Source organism: Balaenoptera acutorostrata, chromosome X (assembly GCF_949987535.1).
Source record: "Balaenoptera acutorostrata chromosome X, mBalAcu1.1, whole genome shotgun sequence".
NCBI lineage: Eukaryota > Metazoa > Chordata > Mammalia > Artiodactyla > Balaenopteridae > Balaenoptera > Balaenoptera acutorostrata.
The window spans coordinates 64,213,880-64,240,250 of NC_080085.1; the positions used below are offsets into that span (position 1 = coordinate 64,213,880).

At 35.4% G+C, this 26,371-nt stretch overlaps 1 long non-coding RNA gene and 1 pseudogene across 4 annotated transcripts in view; both read left to right on the top strand.

Annotated features, from left to right (window-relative positions):
- LOC103008863 (uncharacterized) overlaps positions 1-26,371 on the top strand; it is a 162,574-nt gene that overhangs the window by 111,935 nt on the left and 24,268 nt on the right. The window contains exon 5 of one of the 4 annotated variants that reach the window (XR_009006640.1): positions 9,918-15,272. The exons of 2 other annotated variants lie outside the window; for them this stretch is intronic. This is a non-coding gene — a long non-coding RNA (uncharacterized LOC103008863). Of the gene's footprint in view, positions 1-7,439; positions 8,774-9,917; positions 15,273-26,371 lie in introns of those variants that run through there. One more of the 4 variants, XR_009006641.1, reaches the window with a different exon arrangement.
- Positions 20,985-25,062, top strand: LOC130706376 (dnaJ homolog subfamily B member 6-like; annotated as a pseudogene).

Sequence of the window (26,371 nt, forward strand, 5' to 3'; positions counted from 1 at the left end):
TTTCAGATTTTTTATTATTAGTGTATAGGAATGCAAGAGATTTCTGTGCATTAATTTTGTATCCTGCAACTTTACCAAGTTCATTGGTTAGCTCTAGTAGTTTTCTGGTGGCATCTTTAGGATTCTCTATGTATAGTATCATGTCATCTGCAAACAGTGACCGTTTTACTTCTCCTTTTCCAATTTGTATTCCTTTTATTTCTTTTTCTTTTCTGATTGCCGTGGCTAGGATTTCCAAAACTATGTTGAATAATAGTCGTGAGAGTGGACATCCATGTCTTGTTCCTGATCTTAGAGGAAATGCTTTCAGTTTTTCACCATTGAGAATGATGTTTGCTGTGGATGTGTCGTATATGGCCTTTATGATATTGAGGTAGGTTCTCTCTATGCCCACTTTCTGGAAAGTTTTTTTCATAAATTGGTGTTGTATTTTGTCAAAAGCTTTTTCTGCATCTATTGAGATGATCATATGTTTTTTCTCCTTCAAGTTGCTAATATGGTGCATCACATTGATCGATTTGCATATATTGTAGAATCCTTGCATTCCTGAGATAAACGCCTCTTGATCATGGTTTATGATCCTTTTAATCTGCTGTTGGATTCTGTTTGCTAGTTTTTTGTTAAGGAATTTTGCAGCTATGTGAATCAGTGATATTGGCCTGTAATTTTCTTTTTTTGTGACATCTTTGTCTCGTTTTGGTATCAGTATGAGGGTGGCCTCATAGAATGAGTTTGGGAGTGTTCTTCCCTCTGCTGTATTTTGGAAGAGTTTGAGAAGGATAGGAGTTAGCTCCTCTCTAAATGTTTGATAGAATTCACCTTTGAAGCCATCTGGTCCTGGACTTTTGTTTATTGGAAGATTTTTAATCACAGTTTCAATTTCAGTGCTTGTGATTGGTCTCTTTATATTTTCTATTTCTTCCTAGTTCAGCCTTGGAAGATTATACCTTTCTAAGTATTTGTTCATTTCTTCCAGGTTGTCCATTTTATTGGCATAGAGTAGCTTGTAGTAGTCTCTTAGGATGCTTTGTCTTTCTGTGGTGTCCTTTGTAACTTCTCCTTTTTCATTTCTAATTTTATTGAGTTGAGTCCTGTCCCTCCTTTTCTTTGTGTGTCTGGCTAAAGGTTTATCAATTTTGTTTATCTTCTCAAAGAAGTAGCTTTAATTTTACTGATCTTTGCTATCATTTTATTTCTTTCTATTTCATTTATTTATGATCTGATCTTTATGATTTCTTTCCTTCTACTAACTTTGGGCTTTGTTTGTTCTTCTTTCTCTCATTGCATTAGGTGTAAGGTTAGATTGTTTGAGATTTTTCTTGTTTCTTGAGGTAGGATGGTATTGCTATAAACTTCCTGCTTAGAACTACCTTTGCTGCATCCCTTAGGTTTTGGGCCATTGTGCTTTCATTGTCATTTCTTTCTAGGTATTTTTTGATTTCCTCTTTGATTTCTTCAGTGATCTCTTGGTTATTTAGTAATGTGTTGTTTAACCTCCATGTGTTTGTGTTTTTTATGTTTTTTCCCTGTAATTTATCTCTAATCTCATAGCGTTGTGGTCAGTAATGATGGTTGATGTGATTTCAGTTTTCTTAAACTTACCGAGGTTTGATTTGTGCCCCAAGATGTGATCTATTCTGGAGAATATTCCATGTGCACTAGAGAAGAAAGTGTATTTCGTTGTTTTTGGATGGAATGTCCTATAAATATCAATTAAGTCCATTTGGTCTAATGTGTCATTTTAAGGCTTGTGTTTCCTTATTTTCTGCTTGGATGATTTGTCTCTTGTTGTAAGTGGGGTGTTAAAGTCACCTACTATTATTGTGATACTGTCGATTTCCCCTTTTATGGGTGTTAGCATTTGCCTAATGTATTGAGGTGCTCCTATGTTGGGTGCATAGATATTTACAATTATTATATCTTTTTCTTGGATTGATCCCTTGATCATTTTGTAGTGTCCTTCCTTGTCTCTTGTAATAGACTTTATTTTAAAGTCTATTTTGTCTGATATGCGTATTGCTACTGCAGCTTTCTTTTGATTTCCATTTGCATGGAATATCTTTTTCCATCCCCTCACTTTCAGTCTGTATGTGTCCCTAGGCCTGAAGTGGGTCTCTTGTAGACAGCATATATATACGGGTTTTGTTTGTGTATCCATTCAGCCAGTCTGTGTCTTTTGGTTGGGGCATTTAATCCATTTACATTTAAGGTAATTATTAATATGTATGTTCCTATTACTATTATCTTAATTGTTTTTGGTTTGTTTTTGTTAGTCTTTTCCTTCTCTTGTGTTTCCTGTGTAGAGAAGTTCCTTTAGCAGTTGTTGTAAAGGTGGTTTGTTGGTACTACATTCTCTGAACTTTTGCTTGTCTGTAAAGCTTTTGATTTCTCTGTCGAATCTGAATGAGATCCTTGCTGGGTAGAGTAATCTTGGTTGTATGTTCTTCCCTTTCATCACTTTAAACATATCTTGGCACTCCCTTCTCGCCTGTAGAGTTTCTGCTGAAAGATCAGGTGTTAACCCTATGGGGATTCCCTTGTATGTTATTTGTTGCTTTTCCCTTGCTGCTTTTAATACTTTTTCTTTGTTTTTAAAATTTTTTAGTTTGATTAATATGTGTCTCGGTGTGTTTCTCCTTGGGTTTATCCTGTATGGAACTCTCTGCACTTCCTAGACTTGATTGACTATTTTTTTTCCCGTGTTGGGGACGTTTGCCACTATAATCTCTTCAGATATTTTCTCAGACCCTTTTTTTTTTCTTCTTCTTCTGGAATGCCTGCACTTCAAATGGTGGTGTGCTTAGTGTTGTCCCAGAGGTCTCTGAGGTTGTGCTCCATTCTTTTCATTCTTTTTTCTTTACTCTTCTCTGTGGCCGTTATTTCCACCATTCTCTTCCAGGTCACTTATCTGTTCTTTTGCCTCAGTTATTCTTCTATTGATTCCTTCTACAGTATTTTTAGTTTCAGTTATTGTGTTGTTCATTACTGTTAGTTTGTGTTTTAGCTCTCCTAGGTCCGTGTTAAACGTTTCTTGTATTTTTTCTGTTCTGTTTTCAAAATTTTGGATCATATTTACTATCATTACTCTGAATTCTTTTTCGGGTAGTTTTCCTATTCCCTCTTCATTTACTTGCTCTTTTTTTTTCTATTTTATTTATTGATTTTTTAAACATCTTTATTGGAGTAACATTGCTTTACAGTGCTGTGTTAGATTCTGCTTTATATCTTGTGCGTTTTTATCTTGCTCCTTTTCCTATAAGATATTTCTCTGTCTTTTCATTTTGTCTAGTTTACAGTATTTGAGGTCTCCTCTCTGCAGGCTGCAGGGTCACAGTTCATTTTGCTTCTGTTCTCTGCCCCTGGTGGTGATGTTGGTCCAGTGGCTTAAGTAGGCTGCCTGATGGGAGGGACTGGTGCCTGCTTTCTAGTGGGTGGAGCTGTGTCTTTTCTCTTGGATTAGCAGGGCCATGTCAGGTGGTGTGTTTTGTGGTGTCTGTGAACTTAGTATGACTTTAGGTAGTCTTTGTGCTGATGGGTGAGTTTGTATTCCTGTCTTGTTTGTTTGGTGTGAGGCATCCAGCGCTGGGAGCTGCTGGAAGTTGGGTGGAGCCGGGTCTTGGCTTCAGATAGAGCCCTCTGTGAGAGCTCTCAGCGGTTAATCTTCCCTGGGGCTGGGAATTCTCTAGTGGTGCAGCGTCCTGGACTCGATGCTCCCACCCCAGAGCCTCAGGCCCAACTTCTGGTCAAGGGACCAAGACCCCGCAAGTCGCTCATCCCAGCAATAAAGGGGCTTAAAAAAACAAAAGACTAACAAAACCCCAGAGAAATGGTAAAAAGTAAAATCAAGCAAAGAGAAACAGAAACAAGGAAACACGAACACACACAAAAGAAACAAAAGCAGAACCAAAGAAATCAAAAAGGAAGAGAACAACCAGACAAGCAAAATAACCCAAGAACAAAATCAAACAATTAAAAAGAAAACTGACAAAACACAAAACCAGAAAACAAAACCAAAAGCAGAGTGCCAACTGACGAATGAAGCAAGGAAATAAAACAAACCGACAAAAATGATTAAAAGAAAAAAAGAAAACGAGAAAAGAGAAAGAAGACAGAACAACAGAATAGCAACGTTGAAATAGAAATATAAAAAAGAAAAAATAGAAAATACATTAAAGAAAAAAAAGTCAACCAATCCCCAGAGAAATGGTAAAAACAAAATCAAACAGACAAAAACAGAAACAAGGAAACACACACACATAAAAGAAACAAAAACAGAGCCAAATAAAACAAATAGCAAGAGAACAACCAAATAGAAGAACTCAAAAACAAAATCAAACAATTAGAATTAAATCTAACAAAAACACATAACCTAAATACAAAACCAAAGCAGTGTCCCAACTGAAGAAAAAAGCAAGGAAACAGAACAAACTGATAAAAATGATTAAAAATAATAAAATAAAATAAAAGTAAAATAAAAAGGGAAAAAACACAGGACAATAGAAAAGCAAAGTAGAAATAGAAATATTAAAAAAATTAAAAGCTATGTTATAAAACATGGAGATCCCAAAAGACTAAATAAAAAAAATACTAAAACAACAGCTAACAACAACAACAAAAAAAGCCAGAACCAACAACACAATGAATCAAAACATAATGAAATTAATAGTAATAATTATGTTTCCCTGGGGCCTCTGCTGTAAGTGTCCTTGCACACACTGTGAGTCACAGCCCACCTCCGTTTCCCCAGGGTCTCTCCTGTGCCTCTGGGCTGGTCTCTGGACCTCCTGTGGGCCCTGTGGGGACCACTCAGACTCTGATCTGGCCCAATTCCTGTGTGCACTTGCCCTCAAAGTCCACAGCTGCCAGAGCTTGACCATTTTCATTTGTGGGAACACTCATTGTCTACTCAGATATTCCATAGATGCAGGGTCTAACTAGCTGATCACAGGGATTTAATCTTCAGCTTGTGCAAGTGATGGAAAGATATTCGATTCTCTTCCTTAGTCGCCCCATCCCTGGGGTTCAGCTTTGCTTTTATCCCCATCTCTGCATGTGGTCCACCCACAGGAGTCTGGTCCTGTGGCTGCCTTGGAGCTCTTGGGTCTGCCCCTGTGAGGACCGTGCACAGAGGTGGTATGACTGCTTGGATTGCATGAGCCCCAATGGCACCAAATGTGCAGGGAAGCAGGCGGCCACGGGTGCGAGAGATATGGCCCTCTCTGGATTATTCTTAACTTAGGATGCAACTAACTATAGTTTTCAACATAAGTGAAGCAAAAAGTGAAAAGAGATATAGAAAGATCCACAATTATTCTTGGAGAATTCAACTTTCCTCTCTCATTATTCATCAATTATTATTATTAATTCATTATTTTATTCATATATTAAAACATGTAGCAGAAAATATCATGAATATAGAAGTCTGAACACTATAAATCAACTTGACTTAGATGACATTTATGGAACACTCTACCTAACAACTGTAGATTGCAAGTTCACTTGAAACATTCAGCAATATTCACCATGTGCTCGGCCAAAAGGAAATTTGATCAAATGTACTATGATCATAATCATAGAAAGTGTTATTTGTGGCAATAATGGAATTAAACCAGAAATCAGTAACAGAAACATCTGGTACGTCTTCTACTGTTTGGAAATTAAGCAACAACCTCTTCAAATCTAATTGGTATAAGAAATTAGATTTGTATAAGAATTAGATTAGAAAATATTTTGAACTGAATAAAACAGACATACAGCATATCAAAACTGGGATGTTTCTACACAGAACTTGAAATTTTTAACGTTAAATTCTTACATTGGTATTCAAGAAAGGCTTTAAATCATTAGAAATTTCCCCTTGAAGCAGGTAGAAAAAGAACAAATTAAACTGAAAGCAAGTGGTAGTAATGAATAATAAATATGGGAGCTAAAGTCAGTGAAATTGAAAAAAGAAAATAAGTAAAATTAGCAAAAGCAAACCTTTTTAAAAATCAATAAATTTGATAAGCTACCTGCCATAACCTCCAAGAAAAAAAGACATAACAAAATTACCATTATCATGAATAAAAGATGTGACGTTATTACAAACCCTAAAGGCATTAAAAGATATTAAAACACCAACTACTATAATTTCCCCAAGAACAGATAATTTGAATAGGCCCATATTTATGAAAGAATTATATAATTTGTATTTAAATAACCTTTCAACTTCAAAATTTTGGTGGAAGAAATCAATGACCTAAATTAATTGAGAAACATACTGTGTTCATGGATTTGAAGACTCATCATAGTAAGGATGCTAGTTCTCCTCAAATTTATCTGTAGAATTAACAGTATTCCAAACATGATCATAGCAGTTAGTAGTATACTGTCTACCTACTAAATAAATATTTTCAATAAATATTTTTGTATGATCAAGTGATGAAATAAGTGACCAAAAAATACATTACAAATAAACTTTTTGTAGAACTTATTTTTCAGCTTAAGACTCTTCTGTATATCAGTTTTCCATTTGTCAAATTAGTGTAACAATTGTGAGATCTTAGTTTTTTAAAATGATTCAGTGCAAGGTATTATATGGATATAAAATATATTTAATTGAACTCAGTATGATGACCTACATCATGATATTTCCTATATTTTAAAACATTTTATATATGATATTCTGTTATACATTTTCTTATTTGGTTCCCCAGAACTTTAGTATTTCTTCATATCCCTACTTTGCACATATTTTTTAAATGGAAAATGGATGAGAAGTAGTATTATGTAGTTGACTACTGTGAGGATTAATTTTATGTGTTGTTGAGAATTTAAACTACTCCATAATATTGCTGCCTTGGCATCCATTTTGTATGTTTAAGTACCCTGCAGGGGCCTTAAGTTGACACTAGCCCCTTCAAAGAATGCATGCCCTATATAACAGCAGGGGCACAAGTAAATGTAAGGTCCTGATATGACTCCCCCAACTGCCCTTGTAGTAAGCATTCTCATCCAAAGCCTCCCCCTTGTGCACCTTTTATATTAGACTCAAGAAGCTTTCCAAAGCCCGTTTCTTTTTGGTTTGAATTGACCAATTCAGCCCTAGCCTGGGAGCTCTTGCGGTCTTTTGTTGAACTGTGACTCACCATCTGACATCCTGAGGCTCTACTTGACAAATGTTAATTTAACAAGTCACAACTTGTGTCAGTTTGACTGCACTAAGTGATGCCCAGATAGCCGGTAAAGAATTATTTCTGGGTGTGTCTGTGAGAGTCTATCCAGAAGATTTGTATTTGAATCAGTAGACTGAGTAAAGAATATCCGCCCTCACCAATGTGCCAGAATAGAACAAAAAGGCAAAGGAAGAGTGAATTCTTTCCTGCTCTCAGACATTGGAGCTCCTGGTTCTCAGGCTTTCAGACTCCAGGATTTACACCACCACCTCTCTTCTCCCCTAGAGTTTCAGTCTTGGAGTGGGAGTTACATCATTGGTTCCCCTGGTTCCCAGGACTTCAGACTTGGACTGAATTATACAACCAGCTTTCCTGAGCCTCCAGCTTTCAGACAGCAGATCATGGGACTTCTCAGCCTCTGTTGCCACATGAGCCAGTTCCTATAATAAATCTCTTCATATATTTGTTTTATATCCTTCTGGTTCTGTTTCTAAGGAGAACCCTGACTAATATAACTACTTTATATGAATGTGTAAAGTGAAGGAGTAGAAAAAACACTACTTTGAAATTTAAATCTCAGAATTAGGGTGCTCAAATTAATTTTTAAAGACATACTTTCAAGTATTAGATTTAAAATCTCATTTCTATTTCATAATATCTTCAAAAGTTAACCTTAAAATGTTAGAGCAATTATAATTAGAAAAATATACCAGTAGAGCAATTATACCTCAGTATGGGAAATTTATTTGAGAACCATTATAACCACTTGACAGTGTTTTTAAGCTGAGCCATATTCATGATAACTTATTCCAAAAATAATATATTTTCAAATGTATTTACAAGTGTCTGTCATCAAGATTTTTGTAGACTATTAGAACTAAAGTTAATGTTTTGGTTTTTACTGTAACAATGTTAAACATGCCAATTATAGAAGAGTAAATTGCAGGCATTAATAAAAATATTGAAAAGTAAGTAAAGATAAACTATTGTACATATATATATAGTAGTTGGATATCTTCTTAGGTCTGGGAAATATCAATTCTAAATAACAGCAACTCTTGGTCCTGTGGTTTTTGAAATAGGTTTGTGGCAGACAAACCATAAGGTAACCCCCAATATTTTCTTGTCTACTAGTGTTTACACCTTTGTCTATTCTCCTCCCCTTGTGTGCACACAGTACCTGTGACTTCCAACCAATAGCAAATTCTAAACAATAGCAGAGGTGATGGAATGTCATTCACTTGATTAGGTTATGTTATGTGACCAAAAGTCACTTCTATGATTATATCATGTTATATAAGACTCTATCTTATATCAGACTGGAGGAAGAAACTCATTGCTGGTTTGACAATGTAAGCAGTTATGTTGGGGAGACACATGGGAAACAGGAACTGTGTGCATCATTTAGGACCTGAGGGCAGTCTCCTGCTGGCAGCCAGCAAAATGTCTGGAAATTTGGTTATATAGCCACAAGAACATGAATTCTGCCAACAATCTGAATGAACTTGGAAGTATATTCTTTCCCTAACTATTCCTCCAGATGAGAACCCAGCCCAGCCAACACCTTGATTACAGTCTTGTGAGACCCTAAGCAGAGGAGGCAGCTAAGCTGTCCCAGATCCTTGGCCAACACATAACACGATATAAAAAATGTGTGTTATTTAAAGCTGTTAACTTCATGGTAATTTTTAGCCAGGAGTAGAAAACGAATATAAAGTTTAATGTGACGCTGTCTATGTCTAGAATCTATTCGAGTAGTCTTTAACCTGTTCTTCTACAAATATCATTTTTGATTAGCTTTGGAAAGGATTATTATCTAGTATATTTTTCAGGAATGCTTCTAAAATTTTAAAACTTTTTCTTTACAAGTAGGTTTATGAGCTATCTACTGTTGTGTAAAAAATTGGCCCAAAATATGAAGGCTTAAAACTACAAACATTCGGCCTTCCCTGGTGGCGCAGTGGTTGAGAATCTGCTTGCCAATGCAGGGAACACGGGTTCGAGCCCTGGTCTGGGAAGATCCCACATGCCGCGGAGCAACTAGGCCCGTGAGCCACAACTACTGAGCCTGCGCGTCTGGAGCTTGTGCTCCACAACAAGAGAGGCCGCGATAGTGAGAGGCCCATGCACTGCGATGAAGAGTGGCCCCCGCTTGCCGCAACTAAAGAAAGCCCTTGTATGGAAACGAAGACCCAACACAGCCAAAAATAAATAATAAGTAAATAAATAAATAATAAAAATAAAGGAATTCCTTAAAAAGAAAAAAAAAACTACAAACCTTAATTACCTCACAGTTTGTAAGGGTTAGAAATTCAGGTATAGATTAGCTAATAGTTCTGGCATGGCATTTCTCAGAATATTGGAGCCAGGGAGTCTGTTGAGACTGGAACCATCTGAAGGTTTGACTGGGTTGTGGGATTCACTTATAAGATTGCTCAGTCACATTGCTTTTGGTAGGAATATTTCATTCCTTCTATGCAGGCCTCAGCATATAGCAGTTGGCTTTTCCCAGAGTGAATAATCCAAGAGAGAGCAAGGAAAAAGCCTCCAATGCCTTTTGTGATATAGTCCTCCTGAGTCGTGTACCATCACTTGTATTTTGTAGCCACCTCCTATTGCTATTGTGGTGAGAGCAAGTGTTGGGAGGATCTGCTTGAAACACTGTGTGATGTTAATCATCTTTGTGTGAGTGGTTTGTCCCCAGTAAATTTCATAACAGTAAAAAGTGATTTCTCCTTGTTTTTGTGTATTTTTCATGTTTAGTGCAATACAGTAAACCTTGTATAACATCATGGGACCCATTCGAAGTGCCACTAGTGATGCTGGAAGTGGTCCCAGGAAGCAGAGAAAAGTCGTGACATTACAAGAAAAAGTTGAATTGCTTGACATGCACCTGCCATTTCAAGATAAATCCAGTATAAGGACCATTGTAAAAACAGAAAAGAAAAGGAAATTCATAAAATCCTTGCTGTGGCTAGCAACAGACCTAAAAACCTTGCACTTTTTGTGAAATAACTTTTTATCTCCTATTGAAAATGCAGCTTCTATGTGGGTGCAGGATTGGTATAAAAAAGTCATGCCTATAGACTCTAATATGATTCAAAATAAAGCAAAGTCACTATATGGCAAAGCAAAAGGAAGGTGAAGGATGTAAAGCTGGAGAATTTAATGCCAGCAAAGGATGGTTTGATCATTTTAGAAAGAGGTTTGGCTTTAAAAATGTCAAGATAACAAGAGAACCAACTTCTGCTAATGAAGAGGCAGCAGACAAGTTCCCAGATACCATTAAGAAAATCACTGAGGAGAAAGGATATCTTTTTAAAAAATATGTATTTTATTTATTTTTAGTTAATTTTTATTGGAGTATAGTTGCTTTACAATGTTGTGTTAGTTCCTGCTGTACAGCAAAGTGAATCAGTTATACGTATACATATATCCCCTCTTTTTTAGATTTCATTCCCACTTAGGTCACCACACAGCCCTGAGTAGAGTTCCCTGTGCTATACAGTAGGTTCTCATTAGTTATCTATTTTATACATAGTAGTGTATATATGTCAGTCCCAATCTCCCAATTCATCCCACCCCCGTTCCCCCCTTGGTATCCATAAGTTCTTTACATCTGTGTCTCTATTTCTGCTTTGCAAATAAGTTCATCTGTACCATTTTCTAGATTCCACATATAAGTCATATTATATGATATTTGTTTTTCTCTTTCTGACTTACTTCATTCTGTATGACAGTCTCTAGGTCCATCCACATCTCTGCAAATGACCCAATTTCGTTCCTTTTTATGGCTGAGTAATATTACATTGTATATATGTACCACATCTTCTTTATCCATTCCTCGGTTGATGGATGTTTAGGTTGCTTCCATGTCCTGGCTATTGTAAATAGTGCTGCAATGAACATCGGGGTGCATGCATCATTTCAAATTATGGTTTTCTCTGGGTATATACCCAGTAGTGGGATTGCTGTGTCATATGGTAGTTCTATTTTTAGTTTTTTAGGAACCTCCATACTGTTCTCCATAGTGGCTGTACCAATGTACATTCCCACCAACAGAGGAGGAGGGTTCCCTTTTCTCTGCATCCTCTCCAGCATTTATTGTTTGTAGATTTTTTTGATGATGGCCGTTCTGACTGGTGTGAGGTGATACTTCATTGTAGTTTTGATTTACATCTCTCTAGTACTTAGTGATGTTGAGCTTCTTTTCATGTGTTTGTTGGCCATCTGTGCGACAGTCAGGTATGGGCCCGACTCTCCAGCACCATCCATTTTCAGGGCTAGTTAATTTGGCAGGTGAGTTGTTACACACTCTTTAGCGGATTCCAACGTCCATGGCCACTGTCCTGCTGAAAGGATATCTTCTTGAACAGGTTTTTAACGCAGACAAAAGTGCCCTATTCTGGAGGGGAAATGCCACAAAGGACTTTTATTAGTAAGGAAGAGAAGCAAGCATCAGAATTTAAGGCAGGAAGGGGTAGGATAACTCTACTGTTTTGTGCAAATGGAGTCAGGTTTATGAACAGGACTGCCTTTACCTATAGAGCAGCTAACCCTCGAGCCTTGAAGGGAAAAGATAAACACGAGCTGCCAGTCTTTTGGTTGTACAACAAGAAGGACTGGACGACAACCCTTTTTTCTGGATTGGTTCCATTAATGCTTTGTCCCTGAAGTCAGGAAATACTTTGCCAGTAAGGGATGGCCTTCTGAGGTTCTTCTGATATTGGACAATGCCCCTGGCCATCCAGAACCCCATGAGTTCAATACTGAGGGCGTCAAAGTGGTTTATGCCCCAAATACACGTCTCTAATTCAGCCTCTGGGTCAGAGGGTCATAAGGACCTTTAAGGCTCATGACACAAGTACTGTATGGGAAAGATTGTCAACGCTATAGAAGAGAACCATGATAGAACATCATGAAAGTCTGGAAGGAGTACACCATTGAAGATGCCATCGTTGTTATAGAAAAAGCCATGAAAGGCATCAAGCCCAAAACAATAAATTCCTGCTGGAAAAAAACTGTCCAGATGTTGTGCATGACTTCACAGGATTTATGACAGAGCCATCAAAGAAATCATGAAATAGATTGTGGATATGGCCAAAAAGAAGGGGGGGTGGTGGTGAGTGATTCAAGATATAGATCTATGGAGAAATTCAAGAGCTAACAGACACCACACCAGAGGAATTAACAGATGATAACTTGATGGAGATGAGTGCTTCTGAACCAGTGCCAGACGACAAGTAAGAAGACTTAGAAGCAGCACCAGAAAACAAATTGACATTAGACAATCTAGCAGTGTTCCAGTTATTCAAGACTGCTTTTGACTTCTTTTATGACAGGGACCCTTATATGATACAGGTGCTGAAACTAAAGCAAATCTTGGAAGGAGGATTGGTACCATATAGAAACAGTTTTAGAGAAATGAAAAGGCAAAAAAGTCAGACAGAAATTATGATGTATTTCTGTAAAGTTGCACCGAGTTTGCCTGCCTCTCCTGCCTCCCCTTCTGCCTCTGCCATCCCTGAGACTGCAAGACCAAACCCTCCTCATCCTCCTCAGTCTAGTCAATATGAAGATGATGAAGATGAAGAATTTATGATGATCCACTTCCACTTAATGATAGCAAATAATCATCATGCCCTACAGTTTAAAAACTTATCTATTGTGTATGTCTGTGAGTGTCTTCATGTGAAAATCTAATAAACTTACAGCAAAAACTCTATGAGACCTTTTTTGTCACCATCGTCATCATCATCCCCTAAGTATTCATTGTATATAACATCCCATACAAGACTTGTATTGAGCTGGGTAACCTATCCTTACATAGGCATAATGTGAATGACATTTAATATAAAATTAATAGTGGGTTAGTTTTCTTACTGTTTTATAACTTTACTTTCAAAGAATTACATTACAGTATGCCTCTTGTTATTGGAGAAACTGTGCATCAGCCTTATCATCACAGGTAAGTGGTCTTTTAAAAGTGTAATAACATTTCCAATACAGTATTATGAATGTGACTGTAATATTGTATACCACAAAATTTTTATAACATTTCATTCATTAGTGTATAGGCTATCATATTGATTACACTAGGCTACCATAAAGCAATCTTTGTTATCAATGCGTGAATCATTATACCTGTAAATAAATATTAATTTCTTTATTCACATTGTTTCATTTTTGATGTCTAGTGTTAATAATATGTATACCATCTACAGTGTTTTGTATCATATAAGACTGTTGTAGGTACTCACAGATGATTCATCTTGTAAACAGATGATGTAAACTTATGGTATCAATTAATTTATTACAGTACTGTAAATGTATTTTCTCTTCCTTATGATTTTCTTAATAACATTTTCTTTTCTCTAGCTTAATTTATGGTAAGGATGTAGTATATAATACATATAGCATACAAATATGTGTTAATTGACTGTTTATGTAATCAGTAAGACTTCTGGTCAACAGTTGGCTATTAGTAAAGTTTTTAGGGAGTCAAAAGTTATTTGTAGGTATTTGACTGAATGAGGGTTTGGTGCCCCTAACCCCCACATTGTTCAAGAGTCAACTGTATTTATGTAATAATGAGACCTCTATAAAAAGAAATGTGTAAAATGAAAAGAATATTGAAATAATTATGCAACTATGCAAATAACTACTCTGTCTCTTTTCCCTTTCACACACACATTCATGCCCTTATTCAGTTTTGCTAGTATATTTTTAGTGGTTATTTATATTATTATTTTAAACTCAACAAACTGTGGGATGATAGTTTTAATTGATGGGAAAGAATAGCATGCTTGGTGTAAATTTAAAAAGCATCTCATTATTTATTTAAGTGGTATGCAGGTTATAGCTTAGTTAGGTAATTGAGTAACTTGGTCATTCTAATGTTTTTTCCATTCCAGCTTCAGTTAAAAAGTTTGCAGATTAATAGCAGATTTGTTATAAGTAACAGCTTACCACATACATTAGTAATGTGGTTTGTAAACTCATTGAAAGATTGTGGTAGCTGAAGTAAAACAGTCATGTTGCTATACAGAGTGGTGTTTTATCTTCTCCTTTCTCTAAGCATCTCAGCTTTGAGTCATTCCTGAAGAAGGGTTTAATCACATTCCAGCAAGTCTCTTCATCTTTGACATCCATCTGCACTGCTGAGCTCTGTGGACCTGGTCTTATACTTGGTTTGGTTTCTGTAGCATCTTTATTAAGCTATAAAAAAGGAGAATGAATATTAACAAACCCATTAAAATATTATAGAGGGTTGAGAAAAATACAAGTAGACTAAAATGCAAGGACAGACTCCTTCAGTAAAGACCCATGCATGTTAATATCTCCAAAGTAAAAGAACCACAAGTAGATAGATTCAAATGACTGTTGAGAGGAACTGGGGAAAATACAACAATAATGCAGAAAACAGCTTAAGGACAGTGATCTAAAAACATATTCACTTGCATGTGATTTAGTAAGAAGAAACAAATTATTAAGAAAGCTTAAATTAACTAAGTGAAGTAATTTAGGAAGAGAAAGACAAATACCATATGATATCACTTATATGTAGAATCTAAAATATGACACAAATGAACATATCTATGAAACAGAAACAGACTCACAGACATAGAGAACAGACTTGTGTTTGCCAATGAGGAGGGGAGTAGGGGAGGGAAGTATTGAGAATTTGGGATTAGCAGATGTAAACTATTATGTATAGGATGGATAAACAACAAGGTCCTACTGTATAGCACAGGGAACTATATTCAATATATTGTGATAAGCCATAATGGAAAAGAATATGAAAAAGAACATATATGTATAACTGAGTCACTTTGCTGTACAGCAGAAATTAACACAACATTGTAAATTAACTATACTTCAATAAAATTTAAGAAAAAAAGAATGCTTGTATTAAAAGGCTACCATTTAAAATGAATTTGAGGATTTTTTTTCTTACAGCAAAAAAAAAAGTCACTAAAAGATCAATAGGCAGCATTAATAAAAAATCCTGGGGAGAGGTGAGAATCTAATTTCTATAGCTGCCATATTATAATATTCAAAATGTCCACTTTTCAAGAAAAATCTAAAAGACATTTTAATAAAAGAAAATATGGGACTTCCCTGGTGGCACAGTGGTTAAGAATCTGCCTGCCAATGCAGGGGACATGGGTTTGAGCCCTAGTCCAGGAAGATCCCACATGCCATGCAGCAACTAAGCCCATGCACCACAACTACTGAGCCTGTGCTTCAGAGCCTGCAAGCTACAACTACTGAGCCTGCGTGCCACAACTACTGAAGCCTGCACACCTACAGCCCATGCTCCACAACAAAGAGAAGCCACCTCCATGAGAAGCCCACACACCGCAATGAAGAATAGCCCCTGCTCGCCACAACTGGAGAAAGCCCGCATGCAGCAATGAAGACCCAATGCAGCCAAAGATAAATAAATAAATTTATTTTAAAAAAATATGGCACATTAACAGGAGAAAAATCAATACAAACATGCTTGAGGGAGCACAAATGATGTATTTCTAGACAAAGACTTTAATTTGGTTGTTTTAAATGAGTTTAATAGAATGAGTTTTGAAGTGTTCAAAGAGCTAAAGGAAACTATTATCTAACAAACTAAAGAAAAGTATGAGAAAATGTCTCACCAAAGTGAGAATATCAATAAAAAGATAGAAATTATAAAGAGTAACTAAATAGAATATTTAAACTTGAAAAGTAGAGTAACTTGAATTCCTTTTATTTCTTTTTCTTGTCTGATTGCTATGACTAGGACTCCTGATACTATGCTGAATAAAAGTGGTGAGAGTGGGCGTCCTTGTCTTGTTCCCAATCTTAGAGGAAATGCTTTCAACTTTTCACTGTTGAGTATGATGTCTGCTGTGGGTTTGTCATATATGGCCTTTATTATGTTGAGGTATGTTCCTTGTATGCCCACATTCTGGATAGTTTTTATCCTAAATGGATGTTGAATTTTGTCAAAAGTTTTTTTTTTGCATCAATTGATATAATCATATGGTTTTTATTCTTCAATTTGTTAATGTCATGTATCACATTGATTGATTTGTGGATGTTGAAAAATCATTGCATCCCTGGGATAAATCCCACTTGGTCATGGTGTGTGATCCTTGTAATGTATTGTTGGATTCGGTTTGCTGATATTTTGTTGAGGATTTTTACATCTATGTCTGTCAGTTATATTTGTAATTTTCTTTTTCTTGTGATACCTTTGTCTGGTTTTGGTATCAGGGTGATGCTGGCTTCATAGAATGAGTTTTGAAGTGTTCCTTCATCTGCAGTTTTTTGGAACAGTTTAAGAAGTGTAGGTGTTAACTCTTCTTTAACTGTTTGGTAGAATTCACCTGTGCAGCCATCTGATCCTGGACTTTTGTTTGTTGTGAGTTTTTAAATTACTGATTCAGTTTCATTACTGGTAATTGGTCTGTTCATATTTTGTATTTCTTACTGGTTCAGTCTTGGAAGATTGTACATTTCTAAGAATTTGTCCATTTCTTCTTGGTTGTTCATTTTATTGGCATATAGTTGTTTGTAGTAGTCTCTTATGATCCTTGGTGTTTCTGTGGTGTCGGTTGTAACTTCTCCTTTTTCATTTCTTATTTTATTGATTTGGGCCCTCTCCCTTTTTTTCTTGATGAGTCTGGCTAAAGGTTTATCAATTTTGTTTATCTTAAAAAAAAAACAGCTTTTAGTTTCATTGATCTTTTCTATTTTTTTTTTAGTCTCTATTTCATTTATTTCTACTCAGATCTTTATGGTTTCTTTACTTCTTTTTTTTAAACATCTTTACTGGAGTATAATTGCTTTACAATGTTATGTTAGTTTCTGCTTTATAACAAAGTGAGTCAGCTATACATATACATATATCCCCATATCTCCTCCCTCTTGCGTCTCCCTCCCAACCCCCCATCCCACCCCTCTAGGTGGTCACAAAGCACCAAGCTGATCTCCCTGTGCTATGCAGCTGCTTCTCACTAGCTATCTATTTTACATTTGGTAGTATATATTAGTCCATGCCACTCTCTCACTTCGTCCCAGCTTACCCTTCCCCCTCTGCATGTCCTCAAGTCCATTGTCTTCATCTGTGTCTTTATTCCTGTCCTGCTCCTAGGTTCTTCATAACCTTTTTTTTGGTTTGTTTTTAGACTCCATATATATGTGTTAGCATATGATATTTGTTTTTCTCTTTCTGACTTACTTCACTCTGTATGACAGACTCTAGGTCCATCCACCTCACTACAAATAACTCAATTTCGTTTCTTTTTCTGGCCGAGTAATATTCCATTATATATATGTGCCACATCTTCTTTATCCATTCATCTGTAAATGGACACTTAGGTTGCTTCCATGTCCTGGCTATTGTAAATAGAGCTGCAATGAATATTGTGGTACATGGCTCTTTTTGAATTATGGTTTTCTCAGGGTATATGCCCAGTAGTGGGATTGCTGGGTCATATGGTAGTTCTATTTTTATTTTTTTAAGGAACCTCCATACTGTTCTCCATAGTGGCTGTATCAACTTACATTCCTACCAACAGTACAAGAGGGTTCCCTTTTCTCCACACTGTCTCCAGCATTTATTGTTTGTAGATTTATTAATGATGGCCACTCTGACTGGTGTGAGGTGATACCCCATACTTCTTTTTTTTTAATTAATTAATTTTTGGCTGCATTGGCTCTTTGTTGCTGCATGTGGGCTTTCTCTAGGTGCAGTGAGTGCAGGCTACTCTTCATTGTGGTGTGCAGGCTTCTCATTGCAGTGTCTTCTCTTGTTGCGGAGCTTGGGCTCTAGGCACGTGGGCTACAGTAGTTGTGGCATGCGGGCTCAGTAGTTGTGGCTTATGGGCTCTAGAGTTCAGACTCAGTAGTTGTGGCACATGGGCTTAGTTGCTGCATGGCATGTGGGATCTTCCCCGACCAGGGATTGAACCCATGTCCCCTGCATTGGCAGGCAGATTCCCAACCATTGCTCCACCAGGGAAGTCCCGATTTCTTTACTTCTAATTTTGGGTTTTATTTGTTTTTCTTTCTCTAGTTCCTTTAGGTATAAGGTTATGTTGTTTGATATTTTTCTTGTTTCCTGAGGTAAGCTTGTGTCACTATAAACTTCTCTCTTAGAACTGCTTTTGCTGCGTCCCATAGGTTTTGGACTGTTGTGTTTTCATTTTCATTTGTCTGTAGGTAGTTTTTTAAATTTCCATTTTGACTTCTTCAGTGATCCATTGGTTGTTTAGTCCATATAGTTTAGCCTTCACATGTTTATGTTTTTTGCAGTTTTTTTCTTGTAGTTCATGTCTAGTCTCATAGCATTGTGGTCGGAAAAGACACTTGATATGATTCCAATTTTCTTAAATTTACTGCAGCTTGTTTTGTGGCCTAGCAAGTGATCTATCCTGGAGAATGTTCCATGCACACTTGAAAAGAATGTGTATTCTGCTGCTTTCGGATAGAATGCTTTATATATATATATGTATATCAATTAAGTACAACTGGTCTAATGTGTCATTTAAGGCCAGTATTTTATTGTTTATTTTTTGTCTGGATTATCTATCCATTTATGTGAGGGGGGTGTTAAAGTCCCCTCCTTTTATTGTGTTACTGTCAATGAGAAAAATGAACACAAGCATACTACTAAAGGAAATCATCAAACTAAATGGGGAGAAACTAAAAGAAGAAGAAAAGAACAGGGAAAACTGACAAAAATAATCAGAAAACAGGTATAAGTACATACCTATCAATAATTACTTTAAATGTCAGTGGACTAAATGCTTCAATCAAAAGACATAGGGTGGCTGGATAAAAAAAAAGACCTATCTATATGATGCTTACAAGAGACTCACTTCAGAACTAAAGACACATGCATACTGAAAATGAAGGGATGGAAAAAAGATATTTTATGCAGATGGAAATGATAAGAAAGGGGTGGTAGCAATAATATCAGAAAAAATCTTTAAAGCAAAGTCTAACAAAAGACAAAGAAGGGCATTATATTATGATAAAGGGATCAACACAAAAAGTGTATATTTTACTTTTTAACATTTATGAATCCAATGTAGGAGCACCTAAGTATATAAAGCAAATACAGATATAAGGGGAAAAATTGACAATACAATAATGGCAGGGAACTTTAGCACCCCAATTTCATCAAAGGACAGATCATCAAGCCCTAAAGACTTCACCAAAAAACTATTATAAATAAGAGATGGATTCAGTAAAGTTGCAGAATAGAAAATTAATACACAGAAATCTGTTGAATTTCTATACAATAATAATGAGCTATCAGAAAGAGAAGTGAAGAAAACTATCCCATTTACAGTTGTATCAAAAAGAATAATACACCCAGGAACAAATTTAATGAGGTGAAATACCTGTACTCTGAAGAGTAGAAGATATTGTTGAAAGAAGTTGAAGAAGACACAAATAAATGGAAAGATATTTCCTGCTCATTGATTGGAAGAATTCACATTGTTTAACTGTCCATATTATTTAAAAGAATCTATACTTTCAGTGCAATTCCTGTCTGAATCTTAAGGACATTTTTCACAGAAATAGAACAAAAAATTCTAAAGTTTATGTGGAACCACAAAATACCCCAAATATTCAAAGCAACCCTGAGAAAAAAGATCAAATCTGGAGGTGTAACACTCTCTAGTTTCAAAGTGTATTACAAAGGTATAGTAATCAAAACAGCATGGTATTGGCAGAAACCCGGACATATGTGGACAATTAATTTATGATAAAGTAGCAAAGAACATACAGTGGAGAAACAATACTCTTTTCAGTAAATGATGTTGGGGAAACTTGACAGTCACATGCAAAGCAAAAAGAAAAATGAAACTAGATCACCTTGTTTCACCATAAACAAAAATCAACTGAAAATGGATTGTATGTAAGCTTTGAATGTAAGAACTGGAACCATAAAACTAGAATAAAACATAGGCAGTATGCTCTTTGAAATCAGTCTCAGCATTATCTTTCTGGATATGTCTCCTCAGGCATGGGGACCAAAACAAAAATAAACAAATGAGACTACATTAAGCTAAATAGTTTCTGCCTATCAAAGGAAATCATCAACAAAACAAAAAGAGAACCTGCTGAATGGGAGAAGATATTTGCATATCATATATCCAATAAGGGGTTAATATCCAAAATATATAAAGAATTCATAGAACTCAAAAACAAAAGCAAACAACCTGATTAAAAAGGGGGGGCAGAGGAAATGAATAGACATTTTCCAAAGAAGACATACAGATGGCCAACAGGCACGTGAAAAAATGTTCAACATCAGTAATTATTAGTGAAATAAATATCTAATAAAGATAAATACATGGGAAATTGTGTAATGCCAATTTTTATTTTCTACATGATTGAAAAGATAAATGGATTAAAATTATCATTCTATTTATTAGGCACATAATTTATACATACGTAGTCTATGTCATCAATGATAGAAGGAGGGAAGGACAGCTCTACTGGAGCAGAGGTTTTGTATGATATTGAAGTTAAGGTGGTATACATTCTTTTTGTTTTTTAATTGAAGTGTAGTTGATTTACAATGTTGTGCCAATCTCTGCTGTACAGCAAAGTGACTCAGTTATACACATATAGACATTCTTTTTTAAAATATTTTTTCCATTTTGTTTTATCGCAGGACATTGGATATAGTACCCCTTGCTATACAGTAAGACCTTTTTGTTTATCCATTCTAAATGTAATAGTTTGCATCTACCAACCCCAAATTTCCAGTCCATTCCTCTCCCTCCCCCCATCCCCCTTGGCAACCACAAGTCTGATCTCTATGTCTGTGAGTGTGTTTCTGTTTTGTAGATAGGTTCATTTGTGCTGTATTTTAGATTCCACATATAAGTGATATCATATGGTATTTTTCTATTTCTGACTTGCTTCACTTAGTATGATCATCTCTGTTTGCATCCAGGTTGCTGCAAATGGCATTATTTTGATCTTTTTTATGGCTGAGTAGTATTCCATTGTTTATATGTACCACATCTTCTTTATCCATTTTCTGTCAATAGACATTTAGATTGTTTCCATATTTTGGCTATTGTTAATAGTGCTGCTGTGAACATTGGGGTGCATGTATCTTTTTGAATTATAGTTTTATCCAGTTATATGCCCAGGAGTGGGATTGTTGGATCATATGGTAATTCTATTTTTAGTTTTCTGAGGAACCTCCATACTGTTTTCCATAGTGGCTGCAGCAAATTACATTCAAGGGTGGTATACACTCTGATTAGACTGTTATAACTTTAAGGTGCTAAATGTAATGATCATTGTAACCACAAAGTACCTATGTATAGAGTACACACTAAAAGTAATGAGAAGGGAATCAAAATGTTTCACTAGAAAAAAAATCATCCGAACACAAAAGATGTCAGTAATGGTAGGAAATGAGTTACAAAAATGCCATAAGGCATATAGTAAACAAATAGCAAAATGGCAGAAGAAGTACCTCCTGATTAATAACTACTTTGAATATAAAAGGAATAAAATCTTTAATCAAAAGACATAGCTTGGCAGAATAGATAAACCATGATCAAACTCTATTGTATCTAAAAGAGACTCATGTTAGATCTAACACACAAATATACTGACAGTGAAAAAGACTCCATGCAGATAGTAACTGAAAGAGATCAGGGGTGTCTATACTAATATGAAATAAAGTAGATTTTAAATCAAGAAGTTTATAGTAGACAAAGGAAGGAATTATATATTAATAAAATATTCAATTCAACAAGAAGACATAACAATTGTCAACATTTTCAAACCTAATAACAGATCCTCAAAATGTATGAAGGAAACTGGACAGAATTGAAGGAAGAAATAGATAGTTCTTTGTTAGAGTGAGAGGCTTCAATACTTCTCTTTCTATAATGGAAATAGCAACCAAACAGAAAATAAGTAAGGAATTAGAGGACTTGAACAACTCTGAACCAAATACACCTAACAGACATATATAAAGTACATTCTACACAACAACAGCAGATTACACATTCTCTCACATGCACATGGAACTTTCTCCAGGACAGAGTATATTTTAAGCTACAAAACAAGTCTCAATAGATGTAAAAAGATGGTTATCATACAAAGTATCTTCACTGACCACAACAGGATGAAGTTAGATATCAACAACAGAAGGAACTAATAAAATCACAAATATATTAAAATTAAACAACACACTCAAACAGCCAATTTGTCAAATAAGAAATTGTAATGGAAATTAGAAAATACTTAGAGACAAGTGCAAATAAAAACACATTAAAATTATGCTATGCAGTGAAAACAGTTGTTAGAGGAAAATGTATATCTGTAATTATGTAAATCAAAAAAGAATAAAGGTCTCAGATCAGTAACCTAACTTCACACCTGAAAGAACCAGAAAAAGAAGAGGAAACTATCCCAAAGGTAACAGAAAGAAGGAAATAATAAAGATCAAAGTGGTGATAAAATAGAGACTAAGCAAACAATAGAGAAAATTAATTAAATCAGAAGACGGTTCCTTGGAAAGATAAACAAAATCACCAAACGTTTAGTAAGACTAAGAAAAAACAGGGAGAGAGAGTACATACAAATAACTAAGATGAGAAATGTAAGTGGTGACACGACAACTGACCTTAACAAAATTAAATGAATTGTAAGAAAATAGTATGAATAATTGTACAGCAAATTAGATAACTTAGAAGAAATGGATAAATTCCTTGAAATACACAATTCACCTAAACTGATTCAAGAAGAAATAGAAAATCTCAACAGACCTAACAAGTAAAGAGAATGAATCACTAACATAACACCTGACAACAAAATTAAATCCTGAATTAATTTTGGTGATTTCCACCAAACATTTAAAGAAGAAATAAAAGCAATACTTTTAGTACTCTTTCAAGAAATTAAAGTATTTCCTAACTCATTCTATGAGAACAGCATTACTCTGATACAAAGCCAAATAAAGACATAACAAGGAAGAAAATTATAGATCAATATCCCTTATTAATATAGATGCAAAAGTCCTCAACAAAATATTAGAAAACCAAATCCAGTTGCATATTAAATGGATTACTCATCATGACCAAGTCAAATTTATTCCAGGAATGCAAGGGTGGTTCAACATAAGAAAATCAATCAATGTAATACATGATGTGAATAGAGCAAAGGGAAAAAAACCCTCACGATCATCTCAATTTATTCAGGAAAGGCATTTGACAAAATCCAACATCCTTTCTTGATAAAGACTCTGAAAACTGGGAATATAGGGAAAATTCCTCAACATGATACAGGACATTTATGAAAAACCCACAGTTAACATCATACTCATTGATGAAAGACTGCAAATTTTACCCCTAAGATCACTAACAAGACAAAGATACCCACTTTCATCATTTGCCATTCATGTCTTACTGGAAGTACTAGCAATAGCTATTATACAAGAAAAAAGGGGGCATCAGCACTGGAAATGAAGGGGTAAAGCTACCTCTATTCACAGATTATATGATCTAATCTTTAGAAAATCCAAAAGAATCCACAAGAAAGCTAGTAGAACTAAAAAGCAAGTTCTTCATAACTGCAGGGTACAAATGAAAACAAAAATCAGATGTATTTCTGTACACCAGCAACAATCCAAAAATGAAATTAAGAATGGAATTCCATTTATAATATCTAAAAACTTAAATCCAAGGAGAGAAAGGGAACCTTGGGGAGCTGCCATCTGCACCTCCATGACCAGCACAGCCATGCCAGAGCCAACAGGAGACCCAGGCCATCACCCCATTGCTGCTGCTTCTATCCACCTGCTTCCACGTCCTTGGACTCCTTCCAACAGCTTGCTAAAACATGATGGATTACTATGAAGTTCTATGCATGCAGAGACATGCTTCAGCCAAGGATATTAAAAAGGCTTATTGGAAACTGGCATCAGCATAGCAACCAGATAAAAATCTTGAGAAGAAAAAGAGGAGAGAAAATTCAAATAGCCAAGGTATATGAGGTGTTATCACATATTAAAAAATGGGACATCTATGACAGATATGCCAAAAACAATTAAATGATGGAGGTGGAAGTCATTTTGACAGGCCATTTGAGTTTGGCTTCAGATTCCTTAATCCAGATGTTGTCTTCAGGAAATATTTTGGTGGAAGAGACTTTTTTTATTTGACCTCTTTGAAGACCCACTTGAGAACATATTTGGTAATTGCAGGGGCCCCATGGAAACAAAAGCTGGGGCACAGGGTCACTTTTCTCTGCCTTAAGTGGATTTCCATCTTTTGGAGGTGGATTTTCTTCTTTTGACACAAAATTTACATTGTTCAGTTCACTACGTCATGGGGGCCTCACTTCATTCTCTTCCATGTCATTTGGTGGTAGTGGGATGGGCAATTTCAAATCTATGTCAACTTCTACTAAATTAATTAATGGCAGAAAAATCACTACAAAGAGAATTGTCAAGAATGTTGAAGAAAGATTAGAAGTTGAAAAAGATGGCCAGTTAAAGTCCTTAATAATAAAATGTAAGGAGCAGCAGCTATGCTTGGATAAGGAGTAATTGCATGCATTTAACTGAAATGTTAAACTATAAATATAGGAACATTTGTTGAAGATTTAAAATGAATTCAACTTTTAGTATAACTGTACCTAATATAAAGTATTTATAAACAGTTCACTGGAGCCCCTATTTGTCATATGCTTTCGAGTTTATTGTTGGGACCACATAACAGTTCCATATTTTTTGGTCTTTAAAATTGTTGTAAATCTGTATATGCACATTGCTTTTTTATTAAATGTAATCTAAGGTGGCTTTGATTCTTTTGTACACTAACACCAGCACAGACCTTCTTTTACATTGTGTTTGAAACATGAGCCAAGTAGTGTCAGTCTGCTGTAAAGTCAGTATTGCCAGGATGAATCTTACACACACACACACACACACACACACACATACACAAATTCAATTTTTTTCAGTATTTAGTAGTGAAAGACATTAATGCATTAATAGTAACACACTTTTGATTTAATATAAATTGAGGATGTTTTCTACTTGTGCATGAATGCTGGCAACTTAGTACATTTTGACAATTGTTTAAACATGTAATGATAAGCTTAGATTTAAAAAAGTAAAGCTGGTAAGCTGGGTCTTTGTCATTTGCTTAAAAAAAAGAATGGAAATGTGAATGTGTTTGATGCATTCTTTCCTGAGTGGGACCTGTAAAAACTTAATTAATTTATGAATTAAATTCTCAGTAATAAATTTAGGCAAAAGGCTAGTACACCAAAAATTATAAAACATTTTGCCGAGAGAAATTAAAGAAGAACTAAATAAATGCAAAGACATCCTGTGTTTATGGATTGGAAAACTTAATACTGTTAAGATGAGAATGCTACTCAAAATGATCTACAGATTCAATGCAATCATCAGAATTTTAATGACTTTTTGGGTAGAAATCAAAAATCCCATCCTAAGATTCATATGGAATCTCGAGTCCATGTTAGCCAAAACAATCTTGAAAGAGATGAATAAATTTGGAGGACTTGCAATTCCAAACTTCAAAACTTACTACAAAGCTACAGTAGGTAAAACAGGATGGTACTGGTGTTAAGGACAGACATAGAGATAGATGGAATAGCATATAAAGGCCAGAAATAAACCCTCACATATATAATCGATTTGTTTTTGACAAATGTGCCAAGACCATTTAGTAGGGAAAGGACAGTTTTTTCATAATTGGTGCTTGGAAAACTGCATGGATATTCACATGTAAAAGAATGAAACTCGACCCTCATACCATATACATAAATTAACTCAAAATGGATCAAAGATCTACATTTATATTACAAAACTTTAAAACTCTTAGAAGAAAACACTGCAGAAAATCCTAATGACATTGGATGTGGCAATGATTTCATGAATATGACACCAAATGCACAAGAGATAAATGAAAAAATAATGGGGCTTCATGAAAATTAAGAAATTTTATGCATCAAATGATCCTATGAAGAAAGCAGAAAGACAATCTGAAGAATGCTATAGAATATTTTCAAACCATAAATCTGATAAGAGATTAATACCCAGGATACTTAAAAACATTTAAAACTCAACAATAGAAAGACAAACAAACCCACCCAAAATTGGGTAAAGGTCTTAAGTACACATTTCTCCAAAGAAGATATACAACCTGCTGATAAGT